Genomic DNA, 25,856 nt, shown 5'->3' with positions numbered 1-25,856 from the left:
TCCGGCAACTTTTTTCTGAGATAAACGTTTAAACTGTTGTGAGATTGGGCTCCAACTCCCTGCGGCATCTCATTGACACCTGGTAGACCCTCCAAATTGCTGGGGCTGTAGTTGTGGGCCGCCATAGCCAGCATTCTCCCCACACTCTTTGCTGGGCCTGCATTTCAGGCCAAGCGCCTTTCCACTGAGCCCCACCCGGCCCCACCCCACCTCCCCACCCCCAACCCTCTTTCTATTCTTGATGAGAAAAATGAAACTTATTGGAAACGGAAGCCTAAGAAATACTCTGAAAACAAGACCACTTGTTCAAGCAGTCAGAGTCGGACTAGAATTCAAATTTGGACTAGAATTCGAATTCACTTTCCCAACAGGCTGCTTCTTGGACAGCCTCAGGCTCCTCCCAGCGAGCAAAGTCTTCCCGCCTAAGAAACTGGACACTGCTAATCTTTACACACCAAAAGAGAGAGCCTTTAGGGGTCCCCAAAGCAGTGGCAATATCATACATTCATCTAAGTTGGCTCCTAATTTGTTAAATGTGGTTAGAAACCATTTTCTGTTTTATTTTGATACAGGGCCTCCTGTAGCCCAGGCCTCAAGTCTCTGTAGTTGAGATAGCCTTGGTCTACTGAGCTTGCACTTTCCCCCACCCCACCCCCACCCCAGGCTGGGCTTGCAAGCATGAGTCACCATTGCTCTTCGGCCACTCAGTAGTTTGTAGAGTTAGTGCTCCTCGTTGTTCTACAGCTCATCCCTGGTATCTCCAGACAGTCTCTGGAGGCAGTGCACAGCACATCGGAGGGGCTCAGTACCCACGCCTCCCACGAAGGCGTGCTCCTCTGTGGTATTCCCACCCTTACCGCAGGAAGAAGGTAATTTCATATGCGATTTGCTCAGCTGACCTACGCAGATGATCTTACTGTCTCGTATACTTCTGGAAATCCCACACACCTTTCCTGCCCCTGAGGAAAAATTTCTTCCTGATGCTGAATTCAGAGCTGTATTTAATCCTGAGCATATGAGAGTGAGTCACCTTGGAGTGGTGAGCAATCCCACTCATACCTTCCACCTTCACGTCAGCGTTTGAAACTGAAGACCTTGGTGCATGAATAAAGTCTGACATGGAGACTGCTTTCAAACCTGAGAACAGTAGTGAAACTTCTTTCCATCCCCTCCCTCTCTTCCCTTCTTCCCTTCTTTCTTTCTTCCCTCCTTCCTTCCTCTCTTCCTTTCTTTCTTTCTTTCTTTCTTTCTTTCTTTCTTTCTTTCTTTTTTTCTTTCTTTCTTTCTTTCTTCCCTCCTTCCTTCCTTCCTTTCTTTCTTTCTTTCTTTCTTTCTTTCTTTCTTCCCTCCTTCCTTCCTTCCTTTCTTTCTTTCTTTCTTTCTTTCTTTCTTTCTTTCTTTCCTTCCTTCCTTCCTTCCTTCCTTCCTTCCTTCCTTCCTTCTTTCCTTCCTTCCTTCCTTCCTCTCTCTCTCTCTCTCTCTCTCTCTCTCTCTCTCTCTCTCTCTCTCTCTCTCTTTCTCTCTCTCTCTCTCACCAGTGTTTTTTAGTTCAGCTGCAAATGAAACTGCATAACTTCAGCTCTGAAATGCGGGCTATGACTGGAATGTTTGTTCAGACAAGAAAGCAAATGTTTTTCTGAGGAGGCAGGGAAAAGGAGGATTGAAAATTTTGGGTAGTCTGAGTTTTCAAATTCAGACTAATTGAGCTGAATGACTACCGTTTTTGTGATGTCACTGTGTCCCCAAAAAGACAGACTTTCGAGGTTCAGGAGATAGTGTTGAACATGTGTGTCATTGTTAGGGTGATATTTCTGTCATTACCTGCACAGTGGGTAACCTTTACCTCTATTTCTCTTATTTGTACAGTGTCACTGGAAGTTATTTTAAAAGCTTACAGTCCTTGTCAGGGGCCTTGAGATTTCTAGGATAATTTCAAAGAATGTAAATCATTAATGATCCTTTTTATACCAATAGAACAAAATATGAAAGCCAATGACTGCTTCCCCAAAAGGCCCTGCGCTGTCCCCTCCTAAGAGCTTGTCTTAAACTGGCAGTTCTCCAGCTAGCCTCAGCCTTCTCTCTTAGCAAGTGTTGGGCACGCCTGTTTTAACCTGCGCAGGTTCACTTCCCACAGATCGAAGGAGGGGGCCCTGTGTGATGCGGGCCCTGGGCTAGCCTTATTAACATATTTTGAATAACTGTATTGGAATGTGTGCCAGCTTTGCCAGGCTTTTGGAAACTTGCCAGGCAGCAGTAGGAGTTTTTGAGAGGACTGTGGAGATGTGAGCCTGCAATCTTTTTTCTTTTTGTTCTTGGAAGAGAAAGATTTTAGAACACGCCATTAGGCCCACCTCATGAAATGAGAACCGGGCACCTGTATCTCATCACCCCAACTTTCCCAACGACCTCTGTCTGCTTTAGTTTTGTTTCGTTTTAATTTTGTGTAAATTTGGATCTTCTCTATCACTTTTTGGTTTTTTGAGACAGCGTTTCTCGCTGTAGCCCTGGCTATCCTGGCACTCACTCTGTAGACCAGGCTGGCCTCGAACTCAGAAACCCACCTGCCTCTGCCTCCCAAGTGCTGGGACTAAAGGCGTGCGACACCACGCCTGGCTTCTATCACTTTTTTTTTTCTTCGAAATATGTGCTGTCACTCTGTAGCTGGGGCTGGCTTGGAATTCCTTCTGTAGATCAGGCCAGACTTGAACTTTTGAGAGATCGACCTGCTCTGCCTCCTCCCAAGTGCTGGGATTACAGGTGTGAAATACCACACCCAGATTTTTAACTTTAATTTTTTAAAAGTATCTTAGGAGATATTTGGTAAGTTGACCTTTGTCCAGCAGGTTTGAAGCTTTTTCTGGGAGGCAGACTTTCTTCTGGGAGGTTTTGTGTGTGTGTGTGTTGTGCGGGTGCCTATGTAAACCCATAAATGCTTCTACCAGGACAGACAGGGTAAACTATGGCCCCTGTAGAGTGATGCTCACATTATAAAGATGCCATATCTGTAGCCTGGGATCTGTGTCTGTCCTTGACACGTGATCAAGACCAAAACTTTGGGTTCTAATATTAGAATTGAAAGAGAAGGCTTCTAGATGTGTTCATTTGTACTGTTTTGTTTGTTTGTTTTTGTTTGTGTGTGTGTGTGTGGGGGGGGGGTGGTGATGAGATACAGGTGTCCAGTTCTCATTTCATGAGGCGGGTTTGAGGAGCACTGCTCATCGGAGGGCCTCTCAGTGTGAAGGGTGTGTGGGATGGATGGCTCTGTGGTGAGGCGCCTTTATAATCTGTACCCAGTATGATGCTTTCTTACTACGTACCCTCTCAGTTCATTTTGCCTCCTTCTTCTGTCCAGTGCTAGGGATTGAACCCAGGGTTTCACACATGTGAGACAGGCGTTGTGGCTGCACTCCCAGCTCATGCCTCTTTGGGATGGAGTGTTTCCGGTTAGAGACAGTAGCTCTGACCTATCAAAGACTATGAATTGAAGCTGGGTGCCTGTAATCCTAGCCCTTAGGCGGGCGAGGCAGGAGGATCGGTGGGGCTTTGAGGGTAGCCTGGAATATCTAGACAGACCTTGTCAATAATAATAATAATAATTATTATTATTATTATTATTATTATTATTCAGCAATGACGGTACATTTACTAGGCTCACCAAGGGGCTATAGAGGTGTCTCAGCGGTTAAGAGCACTTGTTGCTCTTGCAGAGGACCTGGGTTCAGTTCCCAGCACCCACATGGTGGTTCACAACCATATCATCCAGGAAATCCAATGCCCTTTTCGGGGCTCTGTAACACTGTGTGTTCCATATACACGCAGGCAGAAACACTCACACACAGAAAACAAAACACATCTAAAACATAATTGAAAAAGTAGACTCACCAGAAATGGGGTTCCCCTTCCCAGTTGAGGGCTTTACTTTTTCTTTTGTCTCTTCAAAGCCTGTTCTTAATACTTTCAATATAGGGTCTCATGGTGCCCAGGATGGTTTTGAACTCCTGATTCTCCTGCCTTAGCCTTCTCATTTGCTTTGTATGTATCACCACAAGACTTACTTAATTTTTTTAAATCATGTAATATGGGGTATCAGAAATAGGAAAGAACACATTTGATTATTGTTACTAAAAAGGCTTTTAAAGTTGGAATTTAGTTTATGGGACTATCTGGCAGAAAACCCTGAGTTCCAATTCTAACCCCCTATAGGTTGAACATGGTGGTACCTAGATGTGATCCTAGCACTCAGGATGTTGAGGTGTAAAGAACCAAAAGTTTGGGGTTATCCTCAGCTATATCGGGAGTTTAAAGTTAGCCTTGGCTACATGAAACCACATCACCTGCCCTCCAAAAAAATTCCTTTTAGAATTCAGTGTCTAGAGAAGGGTTCTGGCCTTATAAGCGAAACTGTACCTCTACTTATTTACTTTAAAAATATGTGTCCAAGGCTGACATAGTACTCTTAGTAGCCAGGCTAGCCACCCACTATAGCGTTCCTCCTCCCACTTCACTTTCTCAAGTGCTGGCATGATAGATGTCAGCCACTGTGCCCGGAAGCCCACCGTTTTTAATAGATATTTTAATGAGCCACATGCACTCGCATTTCAAGCCTTTTTTTATCCAGAACGCTTTCAAGTTTCTAGATTGGAATTATTGTGTCGGGTTCTTTTGTTGAACCTCAGTGTCTGTCTGACTTGTAGTTTTGTCAATACTGCCTGTGATTCATAGGTTTATATGGTCACCATTTACAATTAAGAGGGGAAATATAACTTTGTTTTTTTCCAAAATTTTTCGGAGTTGATATATAACAGACTGTTAAAAACAAACAAACAAACAAACAAATAAAAAAAAACCATTGTGAGTCTTTATGAAACAATGTGTGTTTATGCTGAACACCTTTGAATATCATTTCAGAAAATCTTTCTTCTCTTGGTATAGAGTGTTATTTTCTTCGCGGTGCTTCTTCACCTTGGCTTGCACAGGGTGCAAGTTTATGAAGCGCTGCAAATTTGACTGCTTGGCTGTCCTCTCCGACACCCGTGAGGGTGGTAGATATGAAATCTCACTCTTCAACAAGTACATGCATGAGAGTAAAACAGTTTATTCAGGTCATAAAACAGTGCTGGCTCCCAGCCCAAGTTTAAGCTGATAGCGTGCTGGGGGCGCAGCGGCGATGACTAATTACTGAAAATCTCTTCAGAATGCGTTACCTTTACCAGACCCAAGGAAGACTTATTTAGGGGTACGTCAGATATCATAGGCGAAGCTCAAATGCTTTTTTTGTTGTTGCTTTCTTATGTGTGTGTTGTCAATCACAGCAGCTCGGTTGGTATTTGTGGGGACACATGCAGCCTTTTTAGGGGTGGTTGGGCTCTCCCTGTTTTGGGGGTAAAACCATTTCCACACAAGTGAATCTGCAGAGGCTGCCTTCAGGTGTATGTAGTGAGCTTTAACTCTTTCAGCCCTTGTCCTGACTTGTCTGACCCAGGAGCAGCTGGCTCCCTGGTATATTGTATAATGTAGACTGGCTCGTCAATTCAGACTAGCTCGTCCTGTTTGGTGGGTTTGTTAGAAACTGCAGAGCTAAGTAAATATGCGATAACAGTTTGAATGGTATTTGAAGTTAAAGAGCGCTTGCAGACTGACTGACTCTGAGGGACACTGTGGCCAGGGACCCCGGGGCTGCCTCTTGGGTCAGTTTCCATTTTTATCTGAGTTTTAGGAAGGCACCGTAGTAATGAAGGCCTGGTCAGATGACAGCACCTTCCACATGAGGCACGCAGTATGTCATGTCTGATACTACGGATGCCAGGGGTTAACTCTGTCACCTCATGAGCCAGTGCCCACTCAGTGCCCACTCAGTGCCCACTGAGAAAACAGGGAGGGCTGAATGGGGCCTGCTGTGTGGGAGAGTGTTTGCTGATGACTATTTCTGTGTGGCACTGTGTTCCCTCCGCTGTAGGGTTATTTCCTGGTTTCTCAGAACAACACTGTCTCCCTGTTAACTTCATGAGGGACGTGTCTTGACTGATGGGCGAGCCTCTAAGTTCTCTGAAGGGCTTTGTGCCTTGTCAGTACCGTCCCCCTACACACACACACACACACACACACACACACACACACACCCATCTCCTTCATAAGATCACCTCTCTAGGATGCAGAGTGGAAGTCGGATGCTGACACATACACACACACACACACACACACACACACACACACACACACACACACACACAGGTTCACTTTCTGATCAGAGACAAGTGAAGTCTTAGAAGATCTCAATTTAGCAACAACCTGTGTCCCCACCCCCACCCCCAGTGAGTCACTCTTAGTTTGAAATACCCTAAAAGAGTCTCTCATTTCTGTAGGTCAGACAGGTTGTAACCTGCCCGACTGCTCAGCGGCATTGGTGTTGGATGATTGGAGAGAGAAGAGGCCAGAACTGTGTGGCCTTGTACTGACAACCTAACTGTAGGTCTGCTTGCAGACAGAGCAGTCCTTTGTGCAATGAGTTTCCCCATTCCATTCTACTCGTAATAGTGAGGACATGATAGCTCTATGTGTGCTATATCTCTTTTTTAAAAAAAATTAGTTCTGAAATTGGAATGCTTTTCAAGCTCTTTGTTTTTCTGATTCTGTTTTTTAAAAACAGTTTTCTGTTTTAAATTTGCTTTTATTGAGATTGAGAAACTACTTTTTCTTTCTTCCTTCCTTCTTTCCTTTCTTCTTTCTTTCCTTTCTTCCTCCCTTTCTTTCTTTCCTTGAGACACGGTTTCTCTGTGTAGTCCTGGCTGTCTTGGAACTCTCTATAGACCAGGCTGGTCTCAACTCACAGAGATCTGGAATTAAAGGCATAAACCACTCTACCTGGTTACTTTTTATTACTCTTTGAAAGTTTCCTATGTATATATAATTTTGCACCTATTTTTGTGTGTGTGTGTGTGTATGTGTGTGTTGGCTGGCATGCATGTGGAGGTCAGGATAATTTGTGGGAGTCGGTCTTTTCCTTCCACCATGTGGGTACCAAAGATAGAACTCCGTTGTTCAGGCCTAGTGGTAAGCAGCTTTATGCACTGCGGTGTCCTTCCTGGCCCCACTGTGGTCTTTTTCTGTTCATGAACTGAGGATTGGAGAACCTCTGTTCATTACAGTGGCCGCTTGTGTGTGGGTAACCGTCAGAGGTCAGGAGAAGATAAGATGAGGGTTAGTGTAAGGCGTCCTCCTTGGACATTTATAAAGTGGTGTCAGCATCAAGAGTGTGAAGGATAGTTGGCAATGGGAACTTCTTTTCCTGTAAGTCCCTTCCCCAAACCCTCTCCCTCCCTCGTGAAAAAAAGTTTGCATGCAAGTTGATGCTTCTCAGAATCCTGATGCTTGCTTTCAGAGGAATTTTTTTTCCTGTGCCAAAGTTTTGTTTTTCATGTGACTTCTTGTAGCAACTTGGGTCTTCCTGAAAAGACTTTTTAAAGTGCATTGGTAAATGTACTGGTAATAAACCCAAAGGCAAATTTACTGTAGACGTTTGTACAGTTTAGTTAAAGTTACTAGGGAAGGCAAGCACTACCCACAGTGATTGAGGTGAAAGTGACTGTCACTTGTAGGTAAGGCAAAGTCGCTTCCCACTGGAGAGTGAGTGTGAGCTCCAGAGAAGCTTCCAGTTGTTCCTGTGTCCCACCAGGACACCACGGCTTCTGCTCCTCGCTGACCCAGCTAGGTGGAGTAGCATCATGGCGCGTTAACCAGGAAAAGACGCTTCAGCTTTCAGGCTGGACGTGGAACTCTGTGGTAAACTTCCATGTGTAAACCCCTGGATCAAGTCTTAGTCTGTCTGTCTGTCTGTCTGTCTCTCTATCTCTCTCTTTAGGTGTGTGTGATAAACTGTCAAACACACAAGAATGCTTTTTCTTTTTCTTTTTCTTTTTTTTTTTTTTTTTGGTTTTTCAAGACAGGGTTTCTCTGTATAGCTCTTTGTAGACCAGGCTGGCCTCGAACTCAGAAATCCGCCTGCCTCTGCCTCCCGAGTGCTGGGATTAAAGGCGTGCGTCACCACGCCCGGCTTACAAGAATGTTTTTTTAAAACAGATTTTTTAATGTGAATCTGTATATCCATGTGACTATATGACACATGTATGCTGAGGTCAAGAGAGGGCATCGGTCTTCCCAGAACCCGGGTTGCAGGTAGATGTGGGTCCTGGGAACTGAACTCAGTAAGAATAGCAAGCGTTCAAACTCATACTGAGCCACCTCTTGGAAGATGTTTTTTTTGAGGAAAGAGTGGTATTACATCTTGACCTGATTGGTAAAAACAAATCTTGTTTTTCTAGTTTTGGGTTCTTTTGCTACAGGGTCTTGTCTTTGTAGCCCAGGCTAGCTATGAATTTGCAGTTTAGTCCAGTCTAGCCTCCAACTCTGCATGCATCCTCCTGTCTCAGCCTGACCCATGTCATAGATGATCACCATTAAAACACTACAATAAGGCCGGGCAGTGGTGGCACACGCCTTTCATCCCAACACTCAGGAGGCAGAGGTAGGTGAATCTCTTGAGTTCAAGGCTACCTTGGTCTACAGAGCTGAGCTCCAAGACAGCCAGGGCTACACAGAGAAACTGTCTCCAAAAACAAAAACAACAAACAAACAAACAAACAAACACAAACCCAAAATGAGAGCGACAGAACACGATGGTAATATACTCATCCTTCCATTAATTTGAAGAAATGACTCAGGAATGCCAATAAGTGCTTGCTCAGCAACTTACAGATGCTGACTAAGATGATTCGTTGCATGTGTTTGGTCTGAAAACTTAACAGTGGCTTTGACCAAAATAGTAAGCTGTTACCTGATGTGCCATATCAGTTAAGAGTTGCTGTTGTAAGCAACAGAAATCTCTGCTTTAACCGGAAGGGGAGGTTTTCTCCCTCTCTCCCTCTCTTTCCCACCCCTCCTCTCCTTCCTCCCTCCTCCCCTCCCCCCTCAAGTCCTCCCTTTCTTGCGCGCGCGGGGGGGGGGGGGGGGCTTGCAGGTATTCGGGAGCTCATAGACTTTCTGGGACTCAGCAACCCATGTCTGGGGCCTCATTCTTGCTCCTTGAGATGATTCAAAAGCTGGGGTGGATTTGCTGAGTGAAGCCAGTGTAGTGAATCTTGTGCCTACATTTTAGGTTAGAGCAGTGGTTCACAGCCTGTGGATTGTGACCCCTTTGGCAAACCTCTGTCTGCAAAAATATTTACCTTATGATTCATAACAGTAGCAAATTTACTGCCATGAGGAAGCAATGAAAATAATTTGGGGGGGGGAGGCAGTCGCTACAACTTGAGGAGCCGTAATAAAGAGTCACAGCATTAGGAAGGTTTGAGACCCACTGGGTTAGAGGGAACACAGAAAATGATTATCTAAGATTTTCAGTTTTGTGGGGTTAAGGGTTTTCTGACACAGGAAGGGGAGACCATACATTGGGTAACAGAAAAGAATCAGTTTTCACATGTGCCATGTTGGTGGCATGTGTTGGACAACAGGAAGGCTTATGTCTCCATTACATGTGACATGTGGTGACAAGTGGAAAAAATAAAGATGAGCTCCACTCTTACAAATACCTTAACTAGACAGTGGTCTCTGGGACCAGGGAGGTTGTCCAGGAAGGAAAGGAACTTGTGAAGTCAAGGATCCGAAGTCGGTCCCTTGAACTCCCGTGGCAGCAGGAGAGGACTGCCTCCTCCCCAGCCCGTACACAACCCCTCACAGGCAATTCACAGGAAAAATATAAAATGTCTGTTAACCGCCATGAGAAAAATGTAGTAAGACCAATAGTTTTCAGTATTCACACAGTAGCATCCACAAATACTAAGTAGATATTTGGTGTAGTGAAGGGCTGTTTTGTGGTTGGCAGCTCCAGGACTTGGGGGCGGGGTGGGGTCTCAGACAAAGGTTAATTCAAGTTGGGGTGGGAGTGCAGTGTGCCTCGTGGTTTTATGAGGTGGCTCTGCTGTGTTTCTCGGTCCCCTCGCACTTTCTCTTGGTGGAATGTTTGTCCTCACACACACTCCTGTGCAACCCCTGAGCTCCAGTGGACCCCTATTTTGGGGGTGCCAAAGTGTATGGCGCCCAGACTGTACCTGCCAGAACTCAGAAGGTTCGGTGATGCACCTGAACAGATACTTTCAGCACCAGCTGCACCTTGGCCTGTTTATTTTCTCAGTCACTGTGCGGCTGGCCTTTGAGGCCTATAGCTCTAGGGTAGTGCAGAGCTGTAGTGGCTCAATGATTTCCCCACCGGCAAGCCCTCCAGAGAGGCCAGGTGGTGGTGGTGGTGGCGGGGGCGGCGGGGGCGGCGGGGACTTGGCTCCACTGCTCCCTTCTTTATGCAGAAGGAAACTGATGCTCAGACTGGCTCCCCAACCTATGCAGCTGGAATGGGGTGACAGATTCAAAGACAAGAGACTGTTCAAAACCCTTTCCCTGGTCTTTGAACCAGTTTCCTCCTCACAGACATCTTTTAGAGGAGAACAGAGAGCCTCCCTGACCTGGAGAGAGTTTCCCAGCGCTTCTGCATCACGTCCCTTCGCCCACGATTTAACTTTTTTCCTGAGTTGAAAGATGTCCCCAGAAAGCGACAGAGGCCAGCACCACAGGTTCTGGAGTCACAGGGTGAAAGATAGCCTGTGGTTTGGGTCTAGAGGGGCGTTCACAGAATGAAGAGAGAACAGGCTCGGAAGCACCTTAGAGGAGGAGGGACTATCAAAAGATTGTTTCGGACTTGGCAGGAGGCAAGCCAGAAGAGCCAGAATGGGAACGGCTGCCGGAGCCAGAACACACTTTTAAAAGGAAAATGGATCCCGGCCAGGTGCTCTGGAGAGGGTGGGGTGAACTGGCCAAGCAGGAAGTTACGGCGACGTTGTGTAATTTGCAGTTGTGTTCTCTGCCTACCTTCTCTGGCTAAATCAGCCTAGAGGTGCAGTGATCTTAAAGAGAGAAAGGAAAAAAAAGCCTAGCTTGTTCTGGGACAGGTGCAGTTTTGTGCTTCTGGGTTTTAGTTGTTTTTCAGTGTGGCCACTTTGGCCTTGGGGCCCAAATATCTTGACTACTCTTGGTGTTTTCCCGTGCCGCATGCTGCAGCTGCATCGTTGCTTTAGGCAGTCCTCCTGTAAGAGTAACTGGGCTCTTACATTCAGAGGCTACTCTGCCACCTCCCTTCTGACTCGCCAGTGGTAACTTCCATCCAGTCTGACCTCTGCTTCGTCCCCTTTCCTGATGTTACCCTGCAGGATCATTGCAATCCACCTCCCAAAGGCTGAGGATTTAAATGTGCAGGCTTCTGGGCTGGAGCCATGCATGGTCCCCAGCATCCACACAGCAACTCACCATCACCTGTAACTCCCGACCTCTGCAGGCTTCCAGGGCCACCAGCCACGTACATGGTATACATACAGACATGAAGGTGAAACACCCATAAATAAAAAACTAAACAAACAAACAAATACAAATGTGGCTAGCTAGATTATTCTGATCAGCCTTCCGGAGAGAACTATACAGTGCTTTGGTGTAGGTAAGAATACGTGTCCCCATGGCTGCTGTATTTCTCAGATTCTAATAGTCATTGGTAAAAATACTTGGAAAGCATTCCGTGTGTGCTATATATGCACAGGCTCTAGTACTTTATCCAGTATTTACACGTCACTGGTTACTAGGATGAACACGAAGAGGCTTTAGGCAGGATGAGAGAATGTGGGTAGGCTTTTTGCAAATACTCCGGCACTTGTGGAAGGGACTTGAATCTAGAACCAGCTCCCAACCCACACATACACACACCCAGGGAAATGCCAAGGTACGATCATAGCGCAGAAAAGAGTGAGCATCTTCTTGAAGGCCACGGGTGCGGTTGGATCATCCAAGTGAAGCGCACTTGGATGACCGGAAGGTTGAGTATCCAGAGTGGCGTCTTTGTCAGCTGAGCTGAGGAGGTGTGCTACTTTCTTCTGGCTTTTTGGTACAGCCTCGGCCTGTGATTCCAGCTTCTCTCCATTGTGCTAGGGTCTCGAAGAGCCCTTCCTCAAATCCGGCGAGCAGCTCCAGTGTTTGCTTGTCCCCCACCCCGCCCCACGTCTGTGCAGATGAGTGTTTCTCCAGGCTCCTTGTTGTGGAGATCTGTTCAAAGAGGTGGGAGAAGGGGAAGGACTCAAAATTAAACCTCCCCATGTCTACTTTTGGTGATCTGTTGCTGATCTCCATATCCCTTCACCCCAGTGGAGGGACCTGTTAACTGGCTTTTCTGAGTGCCTTTTTCTTTCTACTCTGCATTACCCCTCTGGTCTCACCCCTCTTTTTCTAACCCTTAAGGGTTAGTTGGTTTGTTTTTGTTTTGATTTTGTTTTTGTATTTTTCCCTCTGTTAGAATCCATGTCTTGGTCTGGAGAGATAGCTCAGTGCTTAAGAGCACTAGATATTCTTCCAGAGGTCTTGAGTTCAATTCCCAGCAACAATGTGGTAGCTTACAACCATCTGTAATGTGTTCTGATGCCCTCCTCTGGCATGCAGATGTACATGTAGATAGTACACTCACACATTAAACAAACAAACAAACAAATAAGTAAATCTTTAAAAAGAGAAAAAGAGAAACCAAGTCTAGCAGAGGATGTGACATATAGGAGGCACTCAGAATGTGGGGCTCGTAGCTAGCTTTGTGATAGAACCTGTGTGGACCATGTGAGGCCCTAGGCTCCTCCTTCCCCAACACCACCAATAAATAAACAAGTAAATCTGCCTGCCTGCCTGCCTATCATCTATCTATCTAACATCTATATATCTATCTTGAATGAACAAGTATCAGAAGGAGAGATGGAACCAGCTCTCTGTCCTCGCCCTTGCATCCCTTAGGCTCTGACTTGAAGGAGTCTTTCATCTGGAGAGCATTTGAGGTGGTTCCCACTCTGAAGCTCTGAGTAGTTTCTACATGGAACATTTGTGTGTGTGTGTGTGTGTGTGTGTGTGTGTGTGGTGTTTAGTGTCTCTCAGCTGCAATAAACCATAACAGACATCGTTTCTATGGGAACATGCATTCTGAGCCCTGATGAATCCATTGCATCCAAGCCCGTGAGAGAACTTGTCAGTCAGTGGGGACCTTAATCAATCACATGTCTCCTGTTCGGCTTTTTAACCACTTTTCGTGTAAATGAACAACGGGCTGTTTCTTTGCTGAAGGACCAGAATGAGAGAAGCCTTGTCTTCTGAGAATATAAATTATTACATTTTAAAGTGAATCTCCTTCATCCAACACACAGGGCTAGTTTATGCCAAGTATATTTGTAGTGTGCCTAGCACAGGCTGCATGATGGTATAGGAGTGCTTCACACATGTATAAGTAAGACCGTCCCCCGCAGAGGTCAGGATTAGCTTTCACTTAAAGAAGACTGGAACTCAGCCTCGAAGGTCGTTTCCAGATGTGACGCGGCGATTCTGCGCCTTTGGAACTGCTTTATCCATTTGCCTGTCTTCCTTGACTCACGCGGTCCTGTTACCAAATTTATTTTTAGACACAGTGGACAAAAGCACAATGACATTTTCAAGTAGCCAATAGCAGTGTCACCCTTTCAAGACCCGAAAATGTCCCTGCTATCACGACGCAAAACCTAGAAGCAAACAGTATGGTGCTGTTTTATTTCCTCTCACTGTATTTTGGGGCATAACCGATTATTGACTTCGGAGTGGGTTAGCCTTCCTAATTTATTTTATTGTATTTTACTTACTCTGTGTGAGTGTTTGTGTGTTATATGTGTGTGCGCGCATGTGTGTGGTGTGTGAGTGTGTGTATGTACATCTGTGTGTGTGAATGTGTATGAGTGTGTGCATGCATGTGAGTGTGTGTATGTACATCTGTGTGTGTTTTGTGTGTGTGTCAGTGTGTGTGTGTGTGTGTGTGTGTGTGTGTGTGTGTGTGTACATGGATGCTTGCAGACACACAGGTCAGAAGTCAGTTTTGAGGTTCAGTTCTGTCTGCCCGTGGGCCCTGGTAGTCAGACGTGGTTGAGGTTTGGGGGCTTTTGCTCACTGAGCCATCTTGTTGACCCACACAGTAGATTTTTATTCTAACTTTAAAAAAAAATCCTTAAAAAAAGAAAAGAATAATGGCACATCAAGAAAATAGCATAAAAGTAGCATGTTAAAGACTTAAAGTCCAGATACTTTCACTTTAAAAATCTATGTGATGCCAAGCAGTAGTGGTACACACCATTAATCCCTGGGGAAGCAGAGGCAGTTGGATCTTTGAGTCTGAGGCCATCCTGGTCTATAAAGTGAGTTCCAGTACAGCCAGGGCTACTCAGACAAACCATGTCTTGAAAATCCAAAAATAAATAAAATAAAATAATAATAATACAAATAAATAAGCAAAGGGAGAAAAAGTGTATGTGATATTCCATAAAGATGATCTATATGTGTTAAGAATATTCACTTTTGGCTGGTGTCTGTTTGTTCGGTTTTTTGAGACAGGGTTTCTCTGTATAACAGCTCTGACTGTCCTGGAACTCTCCTTGTAGACCAGGCTGACCTCTGTCTTACAAAGATTCTCCTGCCTCTGCCTCCTGAGTGCTGGGATTGAAGGTAGCTGCCACCCCTCCACCATGTCCTTTCTTTCTGTTTTCTTTCAGTCTGTGTACTTTCTGCAACAGTTGTGTTCTTCTTTCCTGTCCACATCACATGCGTACACTCACTCATGCACACAGCACACAGCAGAGCGTCTCTAAAGTCTTTCTGTGGCTCAGACTTCTCAAGGTCAGCTCCGTAGTAGAGCAATTTCACTTCTCTACGCCAGCTACTGATAAGTATTTGTAGTGATATGTATTTGTTGCCGTGTGGATTTCTCATCTAACATCAGAGCAGATTCTTTTAATATGAAACTTGATCTTTGGAATCTGGTTCCCATAATTATGAGAAATTGAAACCTGGCTCATGAGAGATTAGTTGTGTTGGAGGGAGAGAACAATCCATCCGTTGTATGCAGTAACCTTCCTTGGTGAGGCTGAAAGCACCTGAGTCACTGGGGTTGAAGGCAGACACTACCACAGTAGGCTTGTCTGTCACACGGGTGCTGGCGATGGAACTCAGGCCTGCATGCTTGTGCTGCAAGCTTGTGCTCCACTGCTGTAAAAGCATTTTTTCATAACTGGCAAGTAATAGCTAAGTAATAGTTTCATGATGGGAAGGAAAATCAACAGCCGGATTTAGAAAATTAAGATTATTTAACAGACACTGACATCTGCAAATAACTGGTCTTTTTCCTATGGCAACAGAGGCATGTATGGTGGAACACCGCCTCTGGTGCTACTAGCCTGGTTCTTGGGTGGCGGGGGGTGGGGGTGGGGTGTTAGTCTTACACTGAGAACTGCATTCACATGTTGATCTTCCTACTAACTTTGTTTTTTTTTAAAGATTTATTTATTATTATATATGAGTACACTGTAGCTGTCTTCAGACACATCAGAAGAGGGCATCAGATCTCATTATGGATGGTTGTGAGCCACCATGTGGTTGCTGGGATTTGAACTCGGGACCTTTGGAAGAGCAGTCAGTGCTCTTAACCCCTGAGCCATCTCTCCAGCCCTGTTTTTATTTTTTAATATCCAACATGATCCAACATGATCTAGGGTCTTAAAAGACAACAAATTCATTTTTCTTTCTGGGTGTTTTTTTTTAAACTTTTTATTGATTCTCTTTGCACCCCAGTCCCACTAATCTCCCCACCCCCTCATATCTACCCTTCTCCTTTGCAACGTCCTCCCAAAACATACACACACACACATTGTGGAAGCTGTAGTGTGTCACAGTGTGTCCCACAGTGTAGCCCTCTGTCCACACATCTTCACTTGCAAATGTGCATTGACATGAGTCACTGGTCTATGTTCCTGGTCTCTGGCTTCTGGGACACCATCAATACTGGATCCTCACCAGAACTCCCAGTTATTCTGTTGTTGCCCTGTGCCATGGAGACCCTGCAGCTTTGGAACAGCAGGACTGGCCCTTCCATGCATCCAACCTTTCACAGATGACACAGATTTGGGGGTAAGGCAGTTCAGAGCCCTGGGTGTGGGCCTGGGGGATAGCTGAGCTAGTCAGCCCACCGGCTCTCTGTTATCCACACCACCAGAGCAAGCTCTGGCTAGGTTACCACTCCCAGCACCCACCCCTTCAGAGCCAGCTCTGATGCTGCCCAGTTCAGGTTCAGGGCCCTCTCCAAGTACTGTAACCTTGAGGGGCTGGGCCAGCTCTCCTGTTCTCACACCCTTAGGGCTGGCTCACCAGTGCCCCCTTAACCAGGTCCATCTGTGCTGGTGTAGGGCTCACTCATCTGAGTGTTGGAGCTGGTGATGGGCAGCACTAACTCTCCCAAGGTCATGACCCTGTGGGCAGCTTTCTTGAGTGCTGGAGGTGACGAGGAACAGGGGCCGTCACCTCTGCATCAGTCCCATCCCAAGGCAGATGAGTAACGGGGTCAGCTCTCCCATATTCCTGCCCTTAGGGCTGACACACACACACACACACACTGCCAGGACCAGCTCTACTCTTCTGTCTAGGCGAAGCACAGGGCCTGCTTTACAGAGTGGTGCACCCAATGAGAGGCAGGGCATCCCCTGGATATCCGCGTGATCCCCTCAACCTGATCCAGCCCTACTGCGCTGCCCAGGCAAATTGTCGAGCCTGCTCTCCTGAGTGCTGCAACTGGCGAGGGGGCAGGTACAGTGACTGCCTTGACCAGAGACATCTCCAAGTTCTCTAGTGGTAATACAAACCACAGACATTGATAGTGACCCCTGTACTACATAGGCATGGACTCACACGTGGTCTTCAGTGGCAGCTCAGGCTGGGACCTCGCCATGGCCCCAAGTGACAGGCAGGGCTGGCCACTCACAACAAGCTACTCCTCTCCATCCTCCAGTCTCTCGTTCCATCTCCTTCATCATGCCCAAGCTGCTCCACTTCTTTCTCTCTCATCTGACCACCACATACTTGCATATCGTGGTGGCTCGTGCTGCACACTGGACACACAGCTGGTGGGCCCCTGGACAAGTCCTCCATCCATGTTGCATGGTGTCGTGGCAAGTGTATGTCTGTGGCCTGCCTGTGCTGTGTGCTGGAGGGCAGGTCTATGGATGCCATGGTGGTCCACAGGTCTCTTTCTGTGCTGCCCGGATGTGATTTGGTTTGGTTTGGTTTTTATGAGTCCTAGGCGTAAGACAGCTTTGGCCACCAAGCCAGGCTCCAAGTTAGAATGAATAGAGAGGCCTGCCATCTGCTCTGCCCCTTGGCCGGGTTGGGGTGGGCAAATCAATGTTAAACTCTTAAAGGTTTCTGGCGTTTGTATTCTACACTCTGTGCACGTTGTAGTCTTCACTCGTAATTTTCAAGTGCAAGGGAGGAGCCCCTGCTCCTGTGCCAGCTGTAGTTTGTAGTTATCCACAGGGTTTTGTTTTGTTTTGGAGAAAAAATAAGATGATTTGCTCTAGCTTTGAAGAAACGAAAAAAACTATGGGCTCCTATCAGCATGGCAAAACATTTGTTGTGTTTTATGGCTAAATTGCTTTCTGAGAAGAGAAATTGATTTCAAGAAGAGGAACCCGTGAGCAGGACCACACAGCTCATTTGAGAAGAGGGGAGAAACTTGACTCCTGGGGCCTTAGTTTTTGTTTTCCCTTTAGCTGATGTCAAGTGTCTTGGACTCTGCTGTTCTTGGGGTAGATGTTGGTTGTGGTTGTTCAAAGCTTGGACAGGGAGGTGGCTGTAGAAAGGGCTGCTTTGCAGGAGCGAGGTCTGCCAGGAACCATGCCCCTCACCACAGCCTCCATTCTCACCTCCAGGCCGATCCATATAATGGGTGCCTTGTCAGGAAGCAGGGCAGGACTCAATGCAGTGTACTCTGGTGGGAAGGTGGACACTGTCTAGCACAAATGTCTTCCACGTTGACATCAGGGAACTCTGTGGGAGGATTTGTTAACTCAAAGATGTGTGAAGTTACCCTGTCAAGTATCCTAAAGTTGTATTTACTCTGCATCCAACTTAGTATATTCAGCTAAGGGGAACAAATTTCTGCTCCAATGGGCCTACCTACATCACTGAACCATCCCTCTAGAAAGAGTTGTCTCTGCATTGACATCTGTTTCCTGTAACTTCTTGTTTTCCTAAACTTGTTGTTTGCTTGTTTGTTTGTTTTTGGATGTAGGGGAGGGTGGCATGTACTATAGTGTGCAGTCCACCGCACTCCTGTTGAGTTCAAAAAATATCTTGTGGGAGTCAGTTCTTCCTTCTACCACATAGCATCTGGGGATCCAATTCAGGTTGTTGGCCTTGTCTCACCTGGCCACCTGTTTCTCTCTCCCTTTTTTGAAACTCTACAAGACAAAGCTACTTTCTTGCCTTTGTCTTTTCTATCCAGACAGTTTCATTGTTATTTCTTTAACAGTCCTCCATTGGCTCAGCTCACACTTACTGCACAGCTAGTGTGGGCATGATTTGTTCTTGGTGCCCAGTGTCAGACAGAGGCATCTTGAAGGGTAACGACTGATATGGAGCCAGTGAATATAAAACATGCTGTCTGCCAGCCCTAACAGTGGAGACAAAGAGCAGTTAACCCCGGTCACGAGAAAACTGTGGTTTCAATAAGGTTTCAATTCCTTATGCCTCAACCAGGTGATGCAGTTGCCAAGAAGCCCAGCCGGACTGCCTCATCACCCTGTGGATGAGTGATGAGAGCCAAGAAGTCCCACGTACTTTCTTCCTGTCAAGCAAGCCTTAGAGTGCTTCGGACAGACAGCAGCAAACTAGGAAGTGTTTATAAGGTCTCTCCATTGCCACCTTGAAGAAAGCCACCATGTCCCTGGTTCTGGGCTCAGCCTTTCCAGTTAGATCAAATTGATCACACAGCATGATTTCAGTCCCTTAACTGTGCGAATCTTTCTGTGTATAATTAATATCGCCTCTTAAACTGCTGCTCTCAGAAGGCACCTGGTGTCTCCAGGTGTGGTTTCTTCTAATGCCTTTTGACTTTCTTTCCTTGAGCTAGGTTTTGTTTTTTGTTTTTTGTTTTGTTTTGTTTTTACAGATTTATGTATTTATTATATGTAAGTACACTGTAGCTTTCTTCAGACACCCCAGAAGAGGGCATCAGATCTCATTACGGATGGTTGTGAGCCACCACGTGGTTGCTGGGGTTTGAACCTAGGACCTTCGGAAGAGCAATCAGTGCTCTTAACCGCTGAGCCATCTCTCCAGCCCTTGAGCTAGGTTTTTGTTTGTTTGTTTTGTTGTTTTGTTTAATTAGGCAGTTGACGATTGAGGTACCCGTAAAAGAATAAAAGTAGAAGAATGCTCTGGTTGGTTCTCAGTGTCAAAGTATTGCTAGGCCGCTTCCCTTGTTCAGTTTATTCCTGTGTACAGTATAGTAACTTAGATTTCTCTCTCTTAAAATTATAAGTTCTTTGCTTTCCACACTTTATTTTCTGTCAGGATCTTATTTTTTTAATTTGTTTATTTTTATGTGTGCATGTTTGGCTTTTTATGTGTTTTTGTGCTTTGTGTGTGTGCTTGGGACCGGTGGAGGACAGAAGAGGGTGTCACATCTCCTGGAACTGGAGTTTCATGTGGTTATGGCAGTTAAATAAGTTAACTAGTTAATAGTTAATAGTGAGCTGTTGAGTAGGTGCTGGGAATTGAACCGGGGTCCTTGGGGAGAACTGTCAGTGTTCTTAACTGCTGAGCCATTTTTCCAGCCTGAGATCCTTTTGAATATTGTCTCTCACCCTTACTTTGCCATTTGCAGAACTGATAAGCACATTTGCAGTCTTCATCTAGGTGATTAATTCAATTGTTTCCTTAAATGATGAAATAGTACCAGGCTGTTCCCAGTCTCTTAAGTGACTTTTCTTTTAAAATGGCATTGCAGGGAGCTGGAGAGGTTGGAGAGGTGGCTCTGTGGCTAAGGGCATTTGCTGCCCTTGTTATATGGTGGCACACAGAAACAATTATAACAACTGCTTCAGGGGAGCCAACACCCTCTTCTGGCTGCTGTGGGCAGCAAGTATACATGTGGTACACAGACATATATGCATACATACATGTATAAATGCATGCATGCAAGTATGCATGTGATACACAGACATACATTCAGGCAAACACACACATAAAATAAAAATAAGTAAATCCATTTTAGAAACCACAAACAACAACTGAAATGATTTTTTTTCCAAGATGGCATGGCAGTTAACAGTGAGCACTCTTGACTCTGTCATCCACAGTCTCATTTTATCCAAGCATTGACTGCAGTGGCTTCTTGGTCCTTAAAGATGAGACATGACCACAATTTAAAGTAGTCACTTTTAGCTCTTCTCTAACTCATTCATTATCTGGAATGGTTAGGTAGAAATGGAAGCTAAATCTCTTGTCTTTGCACGCCACCCTTTCTTCTGGTATTTTCCTCTTGCTTCTGGTAAACCTTAAAAGAAAGTGGGAGGAGACTAGGCTCTGCCCTGTGGTCCGTGCTGCTGTGTCGACTGCTGTTGGGCTCTGTCCAGTTCATCTGGCCTCCGTTCGGGAGCCACATTCCTTCTTGTATTCAGTCTTAGTTATCTGCCAAAGCACTAGGGAATGTGTTTGGCTTAGTTTTTAACTTATGATCTCAGGTCAGTTCAATCCCTGGGGCCTACATGGTAGGAAGAGAGAACTGATTCCTGTGAGCTGTCCTTGGACTTCTGCACGAGGGCTACAGCATCTGTGCCCCCCCCCCCACACACACACAAAAATAAATAAGTAAATGTGATTGACATGTTTGCTTTCTTTATGTTTTTCAAGACAAGGTTTCTCTCTGCAGCCCTGTCAATCCTGGAACTTTGTCTGTAGACCAGGCTGACCTGGAACTCACAGAGATCCACCTGCCTCTGTCCTCTGAGTGCTGGGATTAAAGGCATGCACTACCACTTTGTGGCTTATATCACATATTAACTCTGCTTAAATGACTGTGGCTGATTGTGACTTTCTTTTGTTTGAGAGGGAGGCCCATATAGCTCAGGCTATCCTTAAGCTCACTCAGTTGCTAAGGCTGGCCTTGAACTACCTCACTTACAGATGTGCCTCACCATGAGTGACTGACAATGTGACTTTCAAAGGAGAATTATTAAAGCCATTTCTTGCCTAATAAAGAAGTCCACTGAGAGTGGTTCTTAGGCTGAGCAGAGGGCCAGGTTTTTGTTTTTGTTTTTGTTTTTGTTTAAGCTACATTTAAAGTAAAGAAGCTACTTAATGTTTATGTGTGTGTCCTGAAGAAAAGGCACCAACAGTGTGTGAAGTCTGTGGACTTTACTCCAGGGGTCCTGTGTCTGTCCTTTACTCCAGGGGTCCTGTGTCTGTCCTTTACTTGTAAATGATTTTCAGCTGACAAGAAGATGTAGCAGTCACGCTTATAGTTGTTCAGCATGGCTGACACAGAGTACATGTGGGCACCATTGTCCACATGGGCTGATGGTGAAATGCCACCATTGGGGTGGTGGCTTTGATGGACTCTGCTCTTGCCCCACCTGGACAGACTCATTTTCAGAAGTGTCTGAGTTTGCAGGGACCCCACACAATGCAGAATGTCCTCGGAAGCAGGCAGATCCCCCCCCCTCCCTTTAAGCAAGACTTCCGCTTCAGGTGATTTCCTTGAACTAACACTCAGCGGCCATTACAGTACTGTTATTTCTGCTCATGGGATTTTGGGTCATAGCCTTAAAAGGTGACTCAGGAACAACTGGCATGATTTTGTTAGATTGGAAACATTTGAATATGACCAAGCTTTTTGGTTGAATGTATCTACTTTAAATTCATCAATGAGCACTGGAGAGATAGCTTAGAGATTAAGATCACTGGCTGCTCTTCCAAAGGACCTGGGTTCAGTTCCTAGCACCTACATGGCACTGCACAATTATCTGTGACTTCTGGCCTCTCTGGGCACCAGGCACACTGGAACACAAATATACATGCAGACAAAACTCATGCATATAGAATCAATTAATTAAAAAGATAAAATTCATCGATGAAAGCACCTTAATAATAGCTGAAGATTAAATTCCATTTAGATTCCCTCTAAAGATCCTGTGGGTTTCTGTAAGGCTCCTGCCTACTTCATACCCTGCTGTTCTGGTGGCTTTGTGTCCTTTGCTAGTTGGTGGTCCCTGCAAGGCAAGAATCACCACTTACTGTCTTGGCTCCCAGCACTGGTCACCGAGGGATGGAGATTGAGAGGAGGATCTGACTTTGAGCTCTCTTGCCTCAGAATAGGAGATGCTGGGAATGGCCTTCAACTCTTGACTGTCTAGTTTCCCCTACTTTAGCCTGCAGTGGGTCTTAGCCTTGGCATGGCTGCCATTTTGGCCTGTGAGACTGTTTTGATGCCTGTGCTAATTAATTGTGTATTTGGTCTCTAATCATTGAATGCTGTGCTCTCCACCCCTCAAAAAATCTGACATCCAAAATGTCTCCAGCCATAGCCAAATTCCCCTGGGAGCAAGGAGCCTTAAGCTCTCTGGTAAATGCTGAGCAGGGCCATCAGCAAATTATAGACGTTCAGCTTTGGAAAGGACTGAAAACTATTGCCCTCTGGGGCACTCCTCCCTACCCCAGCTCTGAATTAGTGAATATTTGAAGAAGAAGAAGAAGAAGAGGGAGAGGAGGAGGAGGAGGAAGAGGAAGGAGAAGGAGAAGGAGAAGGAGAAGAAGAGAGGAGGAGAAGACTGTATGTGTGTTAAGACTGGGTTGGAATTGTATGATTATTTGGTTCAAGTTTATTTACAAAAGGTGAACTTGTTTTACGGTAAACGTTTTTACACTTATTTATTTACTGTGGCATGAGCGGATGCATGGGAATCCTGGCATGTATGTAGAGAGGTCAGAGGACAACTTGCAGGGGCTGATTTTCTCCTTTTACCATGTGGGCCGCAAGGGTCCAAGTCAGGTCAGCAGGCTTGTTGGTAAAGCATCCTTACCTGCTGGCCTGTCTCACCAGCCCTAAGAAAGTACAGACTTATATGGCCTTATTAACATCCCAGGAAGAGTAGTGTCTAGACCCACTCTTCTTTAAATGTAAGATACATAGTAAGCATTTCTCCAGTTCAAACGAACTGAGCAAACTCTATGAGTCACCGGAACCTGCCTTCTGGCGTAGCCCTGGAGTACTGTGTACTGTAGCTTCTTGGAGAGATTTAAGTACTCATGTCAAGAAAGAGACAATGATTTGATTCCCCTTCACCTGTGCCAAAAAACCAACTTGGTTTTTCCTCTCTTGAGAATTGCGACGAGGCTCATTGTGTGACTCCTACTGTGGGTTGTTGTTTTATAAGGGGCGTTTGGGTCTTACTAGGTTTCCTCACATGAAGGTAAGAACACCAAATTAAATATTAGCTGCTTGTGGTTATTTTAAGACTCATCTCAATAACCTAGAGAATTTGGTTCTCACACTTTGTACTTTCTGATTACAAACAGCTTTTAAATGGGTTTATGTTGTTTTTCCATCAGGACTTACAGAGGGTGGGCAGCGGAGGGACGCTTTTGGGACCAACATGAGGCAATTCAGAGTCTCTCTTGCGTGTCAGCTCTTTCTGCTTTGATCTCTATCTATTATTCTTACTCTGTCTTTTCAAAGATTCTGTTTGGAGAACTTCTCTTTAGCGAGATCACAAGAGAAAAATGGCAGGACGCTGTGCTCTGGAGTCATCCACCTATTTCTGAGGTAGGGTAAAATCTCACTGACATGCGCTTTCTTGGCCTTTGGTGTCCTGTGCTCTGTTTAGATGGCTCTTTTTTCTTTTATTTGGTTTCAGGTAGACCCTAGACAGTCTCACCTAGATGTAACACAAATGTCTCTAAAAGTTGTGGATGCATGTTTCTGTGTAACTCGGAAGGTAGCAGGAGGCTTCAGGAGCTGTTTTCTTCATGTTTTCTTCATGTTTTCCTTGCTTCATCGGCAGATCAGGCTTTCAATTTTCTCTGTTCTCTCTTTTTGTAACCTCTTTTAAATATTAAACTTGATATAATCTCTCTGAAAATTTTTTTGACTATGTATGTTGGTGATTTACTTGTTCAAAATTAATAACTGCAAAGCCTGCCTGCCTGCCTCTCTGCACTTTGTATTTGAAATCTCTTAGCAGGGAGACATTTTTCTCAGAACAAATCTTTTGGCAGACATCAAGAAGTTAATTATTCCTACATGAAATGCTACTTGGAACTTTTTGAAACATTTCAATATCTATGCTGATTTAACCAAAAGAAAAGAAAATGGGTTCTGGGTTGAATAACTGGGGAGTCCTGGCAGACATGACCGTGTCAGATGCCTTGGCACGGCCTCAGGGCAGAGGGGACTTTCCCACTTCTCATTGTAATCTCCCATCTTCGTATGTGGGAGTTTTGTGAAGGTCCTGTGTTTCACTGAAATGCTCAGCTTTCCGCACTATGTATACTGCTCTGTGAGCACAGGCTCTGTGGATGTCTACACATGTTTAAAAGAAAATGCAAAGGAATGGTGGAGAAAGGCGTCACTGTGGTTATTATTAGCTCATATAATAACGTGATCCTTAACTTTGCAGTCGGTCGGTCAGAATGTAAAGTGGAACGCTCTGTAGAAACAGGACATCATGTGTGGTGGTGAGGGTGGCAGGCTCTCAGCATTTATTTATCCCATCATCTCTTAATAGATGTTGTTGTGCAGGCCAGAGATGTTTTCATCCAAGCAGGGTCAGTGGTACCTTGGCATCAACTTATGTTCAGGAGTCAAAGTGAAAACACAGCTAAAACACTAATGAAGTCTATAGCTTGGAAAAGGTGTCTTTTAAGTCTCATCGTCCCCAGTCCCTGCATGCTTTCTCCATCACCCCCAGTTTCAGGTCTCACAGGCCCAGCTCTGGCTACCCTCTGATGTCAGGGAGCTTCACGTCACCAGACCCCTGGTGCCAAGGTGGAGGTGAGAAGAGGAGTTACAGGCAGTTGTGAGCCACCATATGGGTTGTGGGAGCAGAACCTGGGTTCTCTGCCAGGGCAGACCACTGAGCTACCTAGAAGTCGTTAAGGTATCAGTGTTTGTGTCACCATTCAAGGAGCAGGCAGAGTAACAGTGTTGGTGATTAGAAGGTACCCTTTTTTCATTTTTGAGTAAAAGGATCTCCCACCTGCCAACCTTGAGTCATTTCAGAGGACATCAACGTCTTGTCACACTTTGTAGCCACTGTAAGTTTGTCACCAACTTTACAGAAGTAGGTGTTGAGATCCTAGACTAGATTGAAGCCAGAGGTAGTCTCCTCTCACCCTCTCTTCTGGGCATGGGGTGTTTACTGAGCAGGACAATGAAGAAGTGAGGTGTCAGGAAGGACAGGTTCCTTTTCCTCCGTGGGTTCCATTAGTGTGGTGTTAGCATTGCAGGGCTTGTGTTACGATGGGCCCAGTGGTTCTTTCACTGAGTCTCGTAAAGACTTGGAGAACATCATTTACTTAACTCCTGGACTTCAATTCCCAAGTCCCCATCTATCTTGATCCCTACATATTGATGTATCATACTCTGTCTACTGTCTGTCTGTCTGGCAGTCGTTTGTCTGTCTGTCTGTCATCTACCTATCTTGAACATACTTCCCCTCTTAGCCCCCTCTGCCTCTTTTCTCACCCCTCATTCTTACTATTAGTCCCTGGCCTTCCTCTCCACAACATCGGAAGATTACATCTCGAAGCCCTCTTACCTGTGAGTCACAGTCTCGCTATGCTTCTATAATTATAATCATCAGGCTTTTGATGCCTACTCTTTTTAATTCAAGATAGCCTTAGCCAAGCTGTTAACTGCAGATTAATTCATATGCTGTCATGATAGGCAA

The 25,856-nt window shown here is 45.4% G+C and overlaps 1 protein-coding gene across 8 annotated transcripts in view; it reads left to right on the top strand.

The window, feature by feature from the left end:
* Gab1 (growth factor receptor bound protein 2-associated protein 1) overlaps window positions 1-25,856 on the top strand; it is a 116,089-nt gene that overhangs the window by 21,569 nt on the left and 68,664 nt on the right. Inside the window, exon 1 of one of the 8 annotated variants that reach the window (XM_011248310.3) lies at window positions 249-869. The exons of the other annotated variants lie outside the window; for them this stretch is intronic. The gene's annotated coding sequence lies outside the window, so the exon portion shown is untranslated. Of the gene's footprint in view, window positions 1-248; window positions 870-25,856 lie in introns of those variants that run through there. 8 annotated transcript variants of the gene reach the window in all.

Source organism: Mus musculus, chromosome 8, assembly GCF_000001635.26.
Source record: "Mus musculus strain C57BL/6J chromosome 8, GRCm38.p6 C57BL/6J".
NCBI lineage: Eukaryota > Metazoa > Chordata > Mammalia > Rodentia > Muridae > Mus > Mus musculus.
Note: the sequence above shows the minus strand (reverse complement) of the source record. Positions and strands in the feature narration are given on the sequence as shown.